The 12,462-nt window shown below is 38.7% G+C and overlaps 1 protein-coding gene across 1 annotated transcript in view; it reads right to left on the bottom strand.

Moving 5' to 3' along the window:
- The window catches only part of LOC134673787 (uncharacterized), a 129,106-nt gene extending 117,150 nt beyond the window's left edge, over positions 1 to 11,956 (bottom strand). Inside the window, exon 1 of the mRNA XM_063531814.1 lies at positions 11,523 to 11,956. The gene's annotated coding sequence lies outside the window, so the exon portion shown is untranslated. The remainder of the gene's footprint in view (positions 1 to 11,522) is intronic.
- Positions 11,957 to 12,462: the final 506 nt, after the last annotated feature.

Raw genomic sequence — 12,462 nt, 5'->3', positions numbered from 1 at the left:
AAAAACGAGAATGTCTATTAATCTGCTACTTTTTTTTGTTTTTATCCCGACCAACAATTCGGCTAAACTCACATTATCATTATGTCTATCTTAGTTTTTTGTTGCACTATTCTCACTGGCTAAATTTAGACCGAAATCTAAGTTAATGGACTTAACACAGTACCAAACGCATTCAAGGATTTAGAATGTCGCAAAACCGAAGTAAAGAAAAATTCCCACGAAATACACCACAAAAAGTTAATCAGATTGATTTCATTTGTATCCTTTCATGTTAACAATGAAGCTTAAATCGCACTTCTGTTTTACGTCGTGAGATTCTGTAAGGTTTAGATACAAACATATTTGCTAAAACCCACTAAGAGCCACAGTCGAAATGCTTTTGATACGGCGTCAGGCCTTGACCTAATTTCGCTTAAGTGCTGGGTATCCTTTGTGTGCTTAAGATGAAAAAAGCACGAAAAAAATGGAGGGATCCCGAAATGTATCGACAAATGGTTATCGCAACCCAACAAAAAAGTGTGTAGAGACCTTTTTCTGATTGCACATCCGACCAGTGCCTAAACAAACAGACGATTTGTCATTTGAAACTAAGTTTTTCGCCGCCCCCGGGCAAAGGCCTGGGCGTATAATGCCAACGCTTGCCAAGCGCGAGCGAATCTAATGGCTCCCCTACACTATGGGCCAGCGCCGGCCACTCCAAGGAACGCAGCCATGCGATAGAATGAGATAGCAATATCACTTGCTCCCTCTAACGCATAAATGCGTCCCTTGGAGTGGCTGGCGCTGGCCCATCGTGTAGAGGAGCCATAAAACATAACCTAGTGCTCACGAAGCTTGCAGTCTTGTAAAACTCTGCTAGAGTGAGATAGTAATCCTTAATCCTTACCTACATTACTTTCTGATGCCTTTCTCTTGCAGAACTGTCCTGACCGTGGGGGAATATACGGTAGTTTTACTCCATTTTCGAGTCAAAGTGTCTTTGTGTGATGCCCGTGTCTTTGAACGGACCAATCACGGCACGGGACTCGATCACCACGTCCCCCGCACCCCAGTATTTTTGGCAGCATCGGTTTCATGAAATGATTGCTCTAAACTCCGTCTAGAGGATTCCTATACCTCGTTTCTTTTAGCATTAGAAGAAAGGTAAACGATCTTGATGTGTCTTTTAATTGAAAAACTCATTTTAAAAATAAGTTACGGCAAATATGTAACAATTATGAATCTAATACGATCATTTATATTCTTCTGCTTTCATAAGTAATGGTTTTTGGTTTTTAAAAAGCGTTTTTCAATTAAAAGACATGTCAAGATCGCTTACCTTCTTGCAAGTTCTTTCTAATGCTAAAAAAACGAACTATAGTCTATGACTCGTAACAGCTAAGCGTAATCGGAGGGCTCGTCCACTAGCTAACTGAGCGTTTGCCTCGCTTAATAAGCAACTGGAACGAGCCCTGAAGCTTGGGGTGCGACCTTGGCCCGTTTTCGGGTAATGTCCTTAACCCACGTAGGTTTTTTGCGCGTATCATTTAGATAAAATATTATACCTTTGCGGGAACATCGGGACGTGTGTGCGAACCTTTTTTGGTAACATTTTTTAGAGTTCCGTACCCAAAGGGTAAAACGGGACCCTATTACTAAGACTTCGCTGTCCGTCCGTCCATCTGTCACCAGGCTGTATCTCACGAACCGTGATAGCTAGACAGTTGAAATTTTCACAGATGATGTATTTCTGTTGCCGCTATAACAACAAATACTAAAAACAAAATAAAATAAAGATTTAAATGGGGCTCCCATACAACAAACGTGATTTTTGACCAAAGTTAAGCAACGTCGGGCGTGGTCAGTACTTGGATGGGTGACCGTTTTCTTTTTGCATTTTTTTCCGTTTTTTTTTTGCTTTATGGTACAGAACCCTTCGTGCGCGAGTCCGACTCGCACTTGCCCGGTTTTTTATTTATTTTTACGACTCAATCCGAACGGAAATATGTAACTGTTTGTTCCTTACGGCTGAATTGCGTAACTTTGGATGGCTCGATACAGAATAGTTTTGTGGTCTGGACTGGAAGAGCCGGTTTTAGGCCTTTGTGAAGGTGGGGCGAGATTCGCGACGCCCACGACCTGTGGTAAATATTATAGTAAGTAAGTACAGATAGGTAAAGGGAAAAGAAACACAATTTTGCTCCTCATAATTTCTATTTGGTAAAAGTAATTAACACTTAGGGGTCATCCATTAATTACGTCACACCAATTTCTAGGTTTTTTGACCCCTCCCCCCCCCTTGTCACACTTGGTCACATTTGGCAAACCCCTCCCCCCCTAGTGTGACGTCACATTTTTTCTACGAAATCGCCAAATCGAATTAAGTAAGTACCTAAGTATTATTAATATTTTTAAAACTGCTTAGGAAAGAAAATTAAACGATTAAAAACTATTTTCGTTTGAAAATTTTCTTATTTAAATGTACAGCGAACTAAATAATTTAAATAAATTTTCGGTTACTGATGAAGTTAAAGTGACGTCACAAAGTTTGTGTCTCCCCCCTCCCCCATGTCACAATATGTCACATTTTCTTGACCCCCTCCCTCCCCCTAAACGTGTGACGTAATTAATGGATGACCCCTTATACTTCGTTTTTTTAGCATTAAAAATTAGGTATACAATCTTGATGTGTCTATTAATTGAAAAACACATTTTAAAAATAAGTTACGGCAAATATGTAACAATTATGAATCTAATACGATCATTTATATTCTTCTGCTTTCATAAGTTATTGATTTTTATAAAGCGTTTTTCAATTAAAGGATTTGCCAAGATCGCTTACCTTCTTTCAGAAAGTTCTTTCTAATGCTAAAGGGGCCCACTGATGAACAGTCCGCCGAACGCTATCGGCCTGTCAGTTGTTCGGAACTGTCAAAATTTTGTTCTAACTGACAGGCCGATACCGTCCGGCGGACTGTTAATCAGTGGGCCCCTTAAAAGAAACGTACTATAGTGTTTAGCTAATAAGTAAAATCAGTACGGCTACCATCAGTTTGACATTGACATAAACGCTATCGTGAACGTAATTTACTTTCTATATACATATCTCATTAAAAGAGATGCATAGAAAGTAAATTAGGTTCACGGTAGCGTTTATGTCAATGCCAAACTGATGGTAGCCGTACAGGTCCTAGGCATTTTGTACAGTCGCAATCAAAAATATAGGAGCGGCCAAGATGCTCAAAAATATATATGCCCTTTATTCTTGATAATTGAGGGGCCTATATTTTAGATGGCACCTGCTCAGGACAAAGTATAAGTGAATTTTTCAAAGTACGACAAGCAGGGTCCAGCGCTTAGGGAGTTGGGGACTTTTTGTAGAAACCTTGTAACTAACTCATAAAATATGCGGAAGTCCCTTTTTAATAAAAACGAGTTACAAGCTAACTCTGCAGAGACTTTGTAATGAAAAAGAATGGAAGTATCACAATTAATTTTATTGAAATCATTTATTTAAGGGACAACAGCGGCACATAATGGTTAGTAAAAAAGCTTAGAAACTAAGTGTAAGTAATTAAACAGCAACAACGAAAATTATGGTTTGGATGCGAGCCCTTTAAGCCAACACCTTTAATTAAACCATGCAGAATCAGGGATCATTATTTAATTAAAGTATTTATATCAAAATATATGACCCTTATAATGACACTTTCACACGTTGACACTGCAAAGTCAGTGCATAGTTAGCTTAGACGGACTCTAAGCGCCACTTTCACCATTCCACTAACCCGGGGTTAACCGGTTCAACCTGGAGTTACCATGGTTACCAGTACAATTTGACACTGGATTAACGATTTAAACGCATTTTATCCCTATTTCAGTAATAAGTCATATTAATGTTTAACGACGTTTAATTCTATAGGTCGCTTTTTAGCATTAGAAAGAACTCCACAGAAGCAAGCGTGCAGTTTTTATCAGGCTCTTTAATTGTTAATAATTATTGAATTATCTAATGTAGCATGGGCAATACATAATTATAATTTACTTCAAATTATTACCGCTAAAAGTGCCGGATTTGGAACCACAAGCTACTTCTGCGAAGTTCTTTCTAACGTAAAAAAAACGGACTATACACGGTGTAACATGAGGAAACCGAATAATTTTAACCACGCATTTCTGAGGTCAAAAGAAGTAAAAAATGTAATATGAATTTAGGTCAATATCGCAAAAAAAAATTTATTTGTTGTGTTTTTTCAATTTTTTGAATGTATTTGTACATAAAAAATAATTGTTATTGGTAAACTTGTCACTTAAAATTGATTTTTACATTTTTTTTTCGTAGAACCTACTTTTTGCAAAGTGTTACTTGTCACTTTTTGACATCTTTCAATAAGAATATTTAGACTACGTCGCATAGCAGCAACATCACCATCAAAAATGCCTTTTACACTATGTAACAATAAAAACTTTTTTTTTAATTAATAATATCTCTGAAACTAGGCGAATTTAAAAAAGTTTATAGGACATTTTTGTCTCTAAATATGATCAGGAATACGCTGTTAAAATTATTCGGTTTACTCATGTTACACCGTGTATAAACATCGCCTCGGTATAGAAGATAGGGTGTTTTATAGAGCAAACCTATCAAATAAAGGCATCATCAAAGTAACGTTGAAACCGTACGAGCAAAACGTCCGGCCATAACTTTAGCCGGTGTAACGATGGGCTAAAACCGGTGTCTGTTGCAATTTTCTCGTGTCCACTCGACGTTAATTTTAGTAGGACGACACACCGCACTAAAAGCATCTCACAGCCTGGAATATTTCTAGAAAACCGGGCAAGTGCGAGTCGGACTCGCGCACGAAGGGTTCCGTACCATGATGCAAAAAAAAAGGCAAAAAAAAAACGGTCACCCATCCAAGTACTGACCCCGCCCGACGTTGCTTAACTTCGGTCAAAAATCACGTTTGTTGTATGGGAGCCCCACTTAAATCTTTATTTATTCTGTTTTTAGTATTTGTTGTCATAGCGGCGACAGAAATACATCATCTGTGAAAATTTCAACTGCCTAGCTATTACGGTTCGTGAGATACAGCTTGGTGACAGACGGACGGACGGACGGACGGACGGACCGACGGACGGGCGGACAGCAGAGTCTTAGTAATAGGGTCCCGTTTTACCCTTTGGGTACGGAACCCTAAAAACAGATACATACTTACATTTCTACAGTTCGCGTCAAAAGTATGTCACAATCTAATTTTTGTCAGTTTTCCTAATGATAAGGTTCTAAATTAAAGTATAAAATCTAATCCTTAATTTTAGCCTTTAGCCGATTTAATTAAAGATGGGCTAAAAGCAAAAATGGTACCTGTTGTAACACAGTTAGCAACCTTAGTATAGTTGATATGTGTATTAAGTATCCATTTTTGTGATAAGATTTAAAGTATATTGTAATGTACTGTCAACAACAAAAGCATCTAACCGGGCGAGGTAGTCGCCATCAGTTATATGTATAGGAACGGCCTGGGTGCTCAAAACTATCTGATCTGAAGTCTGAACATGCACTTGAAAGTCTAGATAATAAGCTGCCCTTCTGATCACGATTAATAAATCGGACATCTAAAAAAATACTTTTTTTCTTTAAAAAAAGTTATTGTTCTTATACGTGGCCGACTGTACGGTACGCGCTGACCCCATTAGACGGTTTAATTTTTCGTTTTATTAAAGCCGGTAATAGGATGGCATTTGCCGCGTTAAATATAAAATGGCATCTCGTGGGGGTATCGACCAGATGATAGGCAAAAGGTCATGTTCGGTACATTGTGCTTTGATTACGTAATAAAAACACTAAATAAAAAATAAAAAGGGTCACTTTGTTGCTCTTGAGTGTAGAAAATGAAGTTTAAAATGTGTATTTACATACTAATATTAAAAACAACAACAACTCCAGCCGAAGTGTCGCTTTCGGCATAAAAATAATGTTTCGGCCAAGGGGCTATTCATAAATTATGTCATTTCAAATTAGGAGGGGGGGGGTCTGGACATCGGATGACGGTAACATGAAGTAGGAGGAAATGGGGTCATTTGAAGCATGATTTTTGGATGATTATAGGGGGGGGGGTCAAAAATCGTCGACGTCATTTATGGACAGCCCCCAAGGTTGGGTTTCGGCTAAAAACTGATATTTTATTTTCGGTGATGACCGAAGGAAGTTTCGGTATAAAAATCACGTTTCAGCCTAATTGATAATTAATTTCGGTTTCGCCCGAAATTAGAGCAAAACCGAACCTTCGGCCTCGGTAAAAAAATCCTGTTTCGGTCGGACTCGCATGTTATTGAAATACGTACATACCTATGTATATAAAAAATCCGCAGTCTTGATACTGTAATATTGTGTCACTGTACAGTCACCTGCAATAATATGTTAAAGGCCGGAAAAATAAAGTCGCGTCAAGCAAGATCATTTTTAACCTCGCCCGCTTAACATCTTCTGCTGCTGACTGTACTACCGTAAGACAAAAACAGTATGATTCTCTGTCTATGTTTGAAATGAGACAGTCTTGGCTAAACTATAACTGTCCTTTTTAGGGTTCCGTACCCAAACGGTAAAACGGGACCCTCTATTACTAAGACTGCTGTCCGTCCGTCCGTCCGACAGTTGAAATTTTCACAGATGATGTATTTCTGTTGCCGCTATAACAACAAATACTAAAAACGGAATAAAATAAAGATTTAAGTGGGGCTCCCATCTCCCATACAACAAACTTGATTTTTGACCGAAGTTAAGCAACGTCGGGCGGGGTCAGTACTTGGATGGGTGACCTTTTTTTTTTGCCTTTTTTGCATTATGATACGGAACCCTTCGTGCGCGAGTCCGACTCGCACTTGCCCGGTTATTCTTAATTGTCCTGCTTTCACACGATCTACGACGGGCAAATACTCCACGAGTAGCATGGGAAATGGGAAGTAGCAAGGGAAGTGGCAAAGGAAGTAGGCAGAGACGTAAAGTGGTATCCAGACGGGACTGATCAAATAGGTCGATTTGATCAGTAATGAAATTGGCGTCAATCTCCAATTTTTAGATTTATGGTGATATTAGAGCCCTGTAAATTGTAAAAATGCCCCAGAACGAAATTACTGGCCTCACAAATTGGTATTCTTTCGTCCGTATCTCATTTTATCGGTAATATCGGTCATTATCGGCGGTTGAATTCGGCGAGCCAAATTGGTATTTGCGTTCGCACCTCCTGATTCGATCGGGCAATTGAATCAGATTGGATAAGCCTATAATCTGGATAAGCCTTAAGAAAAGATAAGATCCAATGCTTATACTTCGTTTTTTTTAGCATTAGTAATTAGGTAAACAATCTTGATGTGTCTTTTAATTGAAAAACACATTTTAAAAATAAGTTACGACATATACGTAACAATTATGAATCTAATACGATCATTTATATTCTCCTGCTTTCATAAGTAATAGTTATTGATTTTTAAAAAGCGTTTTTCAATTAAAAGACATGCCAAGATCGCTTACCTTCTTTGAAGTTCTTTCTAATGCTAAAAAAACGAACTATAGTCCGACGCCTATAAAAATATCACCCCAGGGAACGATCTAAGGCAATTATAATGTAAATTTATGTGCACTATCTCTGGCCTATTTGATAATATACAGCTGAGTATCAGAGATTTGATAAATGCGTGTGCTGGTTTACTTTACGTGTTTATTTTATATCTTATGTGACGAGCTTTGTTTTGAAATAGCCTCGGTATTTCACGATATGGCCCTATTTTAGGGCCATATCGTTTTAGGCATAGAGGTACCAGTGGCGGCGCGTCCTTAAAAGCCGATTCCCACCGGCTTGCCTGTTTTTGGACGTTTGAGCAGAGTTGTAAAGGAAATATGTAAGCCAAATTAGCCCCGGCTTGCCTATGGATATGTTTGACGCGCCGCCACTGAGAGGTACATACAATAATATAGAGATGACACGGGGGAAGGGCCATGACCGAACGAGATGCACTTGTGGAACTTTCAGTAGGAATAGCAGAGAAAGCGGTATTATTGCTTGTCCTTGTCACAGTCTCACTTTTTGTTTGTTCGCCACCAAAAATTTAGTATGGTTTATGGTGGGCAACATGCGGGAGCTATTGGCCCGGAACCGATCCTCCCGATACCGTTTAGTAAGGTACGCTCAATGCTGCTGGCACGTACAGGGAAACTACACACAGAACACTGGCTGAACCAAGCTGGATGCAGACAGGCCAAGCAAGCCATGCCTAGCATGAACGGTAAGCTCACAAGGACGCTCCTTCAACTAGGAAAGGTTCGACTGAGTATGGTAACCAGTGTCATAACAGGTCATGGACTTTTTAACAAACATCTTTTTATAACAGGTGTCACAGACAGTCCCCTATGCCGTGGGTGCATGGAGAAAGAAGAAACAGCCTCTCACGTGGTGCTGGAGTGCAGCGGATTGGCCCCATACAGGGCAAAACATCTCGGATCCCCGAGAGACCTCCCCGAGGTCCTACTCAACATCAAAGGTTTGATAGGATTCCTCGAGGAGCTGGGCTGGCAAGACTAGCCCACCCCCTATCACGCAAAATAGGCGCAAGACGTCGAGTTGCGGAAAATCGCCCGTACTACAATACAATACAAGTCCCAGAAGTGACCGACCTGACAAAGAAAACAAAAGAAAATCTAAACTTTTTTTTATTATTTTTCTACATAATCTCCTTTTAGTTCCATGCACTTAGCCCAGCGATGTTCGAGAGCTTCAACACCTTGTTTGTAGTGAGATTTGTCGAGGTCTTCAAAATACCCATCAACCGCAGCCTCCACTTCATCATTGCTGGCAAATCTTTTACCACCAAGCCATTTTTTTAAATTAGGAAACAAAAAATAATCGGAAGGGGCCAAATCAGGCGAATAGGGTGCATGAGGAAGTAATTCGAACTTTAACTCGCGGATTTTGGTCATGGCCTTGGCACACGTGTGTACTGGTGCATTGTCTTGGTGAAACAAAATTTTTTTTTTCGCCAGATGTGGTCGTTTTTGACAGATTTTTTCACTCAATTGATGCAAAAGGTTGGCATAATACTCGCCATTGATAGTCTTTCCTTTCTGAAGATAATCTATGAAGATTATCCCACGGCAATCCCAAAAAACGGAGGCCATGACCTTTCCTGCTGATGGAACTGTTTTAGCCTTCTTTGGGGCCGGTTCTCCTCTTCGAGTCCATTGCTTCGACTGTTCTTTCGTCTCTGGTGTGAAATAATGCACCCACGTTTCATCCATAGTAATATAACGCCGCAAAAACTCCGCTTTATTGTTGTGAAATTTTGCCAAACACTCGGTCGAAATATCTTCGCGATGTATTTTTTGTTCGTCTGTGAGCAATCGCGGCACCCACCTTGCGCACATCTTTTTCATATCCAAATTTTCAGTTAATATGCGATGTACAGCACTTTTTGAAATACCTGCCATGTCTGCTAGCTCGCGTACTTTCAATCGACGGTCATCTAATACCATTTTCTGGATTTTTTTTACAGTTTCTGGCGTAGTCACTTCATTTGGTCGACCACATCGATGTTCATCTTCACAACTAGAGCGACCTCCTCGTTTAAACTCTGCCACCCAATATTTTACTGTTGTAAACGATGGAGCAGACTCCCCCAAAGTAGAATCTAGCTCCGTTTTAATACTAGTTGGACTAAAACCTTTCAAATGAAAGTATTGTATCACATAACGATGGCCAATTTTCTCCATGTCGGAAAATTTGTTCACAGCGTTCACTATTGATGGCTACTAAACAAAAGACAAACGACGCTATGTGTTCGAATTTCAAATTTAAACTTTATAAAGAGGTATTCTGTTTTAAAAAAGTATTTACTCAAAATAAAAACCTCTTTAAGTGTGTCAGGTCGGTCACTTCTGGGACCACCCTCGTACAATGGTGGGCAACAAATAACCCGACCGAATTACGTATTGTTTTTGGTATATTGTCAGGAATGTTAAAACGTGTTTTTAATATTGTCGCTTTGCGTATGTTTTGCGATGCTACTTCTATGGTTTTGGGTTTAGGTACAGTCGGCACTAGCTTAAGTAACTAAGCGGGCGAGGTGTTCCAAACGACATACCCTACAGAAGCAAACATCTTCTAAACTTTTTAAATGGCTTGTCATAGGTATGTTGGATACGTTCGAAATATGGCGATTATTTAATTTTACATTCCTACATTATGTATACTCTGTTTAGGTACTAAAATAAAAGTAAACAAACAATTTGTACATTTTCCTTGCTTCATTGCTTGATTAACCGACCAAATACAAAACCTGGACCTGTCACTGAACGACCTGACTTTAACCAACATTATTTGATAATGTAATGTTTTTAATTTCATCTACCCTGCGCCTGTGTGACGGAACCTTAAATTAAGCCACTTGAGGGTAGATTTTGTTTACTATTTTTTTAAATACCTAAAGGTACGGACCATAGGTAGGTATCTAAATATTTACCTGCCTCCTAACAAATTACATAAATTGCATGGGTACAATCAGCTGCAGAGATAGTGTCCCCTTTTTTTTATGAGGCAAATGAGCAAACGAATCGCCTGATAGTAAGCGATTTCCGTCGCCCATGGACACCAGAGGGATTATAAATGCGTTGCCGGCCTTTAAGATAGGAGTAGGTACGCTTTTTTCTTGAAGGTTTGGAGGTCGTATTGGTCCGGAAATACCGCAGGCGACAGTATATTCCAGAGTTTAGCTGTGCTAGGCAGGAAGTTTCTGGAGAAACGCACAGTTGAGGACTGCCAACCAGTTAAGAAATCATAGAAGTTTGTTTGGTGATAGGTCTACAATCTCGGCAGCTGAGTGGCTCTACGTTTAGTACAGTCAGATATAGTTCGTTTTTTTAGCATTAGAAAAAACTTGCAAGAAGGTAAGCGATCTTGACATGTCTTTTAATTCAAAAACGCTTTTTATAAATCAAAAACTATTACTTATGAAAGCAGAAGAATATAAATGATCGTATTAGATTTATAATTGTTACATATTTGCCGTAACTTATTTTTAAAATGTGTTTTTCAATTAAAAGACACGTCAAGATTGTTTACCTTATTTCTAATGCTAAAAAAAACAAACTATAGATAGTATATTCTATAATTATGTTCGAATTAAGTCTAGATAAGTACCTAGAAGCAGATGTTATAACTTATGCTCCATTAATTCATCTAGGTATCCCATTGTTAAGTTAATAAAGATTTTTGATAGCTAACGTAAGTTCTCTTATGGTAGGCAAATATGTACCATAGTCCATAAACATTTAAATTTAATTACACACATAAACATTAAATTTGTTCGCCAACAAACGGTCAAGCAGTTTGGCGAAAAAATATGTTTAATATATGGCTGTGTATTTTTTATTGAGTAAATAAATATTTTAAAAAACACGCAAAAAGTCAACTACACTTTCTATTACCGAGCGTCGGTGTACAGGTATATGTACCTATAAATAAAACTAGCTTACCATTCAAGCGACTTACCATGCAAAAATGACAGGTTAGCCTGAGCCTCTTGCACGGGATTGCAGCATCGCCGGGCGACCGCTCACCGCACACACTCGCAAAACAACACACCTAAATGTACATAAACAACAAAAAACCCAACGGTCCCCGAAAACCTGTTCACGACACTAGCCAACTGCACTTGTTGCAAAACTTACAACACCCACGATACCTCCAAGACGATTTACAACGAGAAAACCGACCAGAAAATAAAGAAAAGTCGCTTTTTACAATCGATTTTTGTATAACTTTTTTAATTTTTATTAATTTCGAACTTGAACACTTTACTCCTTGTTAATTCACGGGCACACTGTTTTTGTTTAAGTTTGTTTCATGGTTTATAATTAATATTTGTAAAATTAATGTTAATTTGACTCTGTCAATGCCCGACGGCTCGCAGCGCAACGCATGCGTGCGTCTAGGAGCGCCACCTGCGCAAACTCACTGAGCATATAATCACAAACTAACGGTCGGGGACTCGGGGATGCCGCTACAACAAATCAAGGTCCCTGACTCAAAAATGTTGCCAGTGAAAAAAATTATTTTACCCATTTAAGGATAAAAACGTAACATTTTAAGGATACTGGAGGCCAGTAGATAAAGAGAAATAGCTATTATGTATATAATATTGGTAGTAGTTGTTGGACTATTACCGGGTTGATGATGAAAACTATTACTTGTACCAATATTTTAACTTTATTCATTTGTTACAAACATAATAACAATCAATTTACAATAAATTATTCAAGACGTCTTCACTCTAACTTGTCCGTACTCGAACTGGCCACTTGTCATTGAGATACCCGCCTTTTATAATAATTCAACATGGCGGGAACCAGTGACAAGTATGAATCAATTGATACTCTTTTATAAATTAATCATAACCAAAAGTAAGAATGATCAAAATATAAGCTATTAA

The sequence above is a fragment of the Cydia fagiglandana genome, chromosome 19 (genome assembly GCF_963556715.1).
Source record: "Cydia fagiglandana chromosome 19, ilCydFagi1.1, whole genome shotgun sequence".
Classification (NCBI taxonomy): domain Eukaryota; kingdom Metazoa; phylum Arthropoda; class Insecta; order Lepidoptera; family Tortricidae; genus Cydia; species Cydia fagiglandana.
This window is presented reverse-complemented; position numbering and strand designations above follow the sequence as displayed.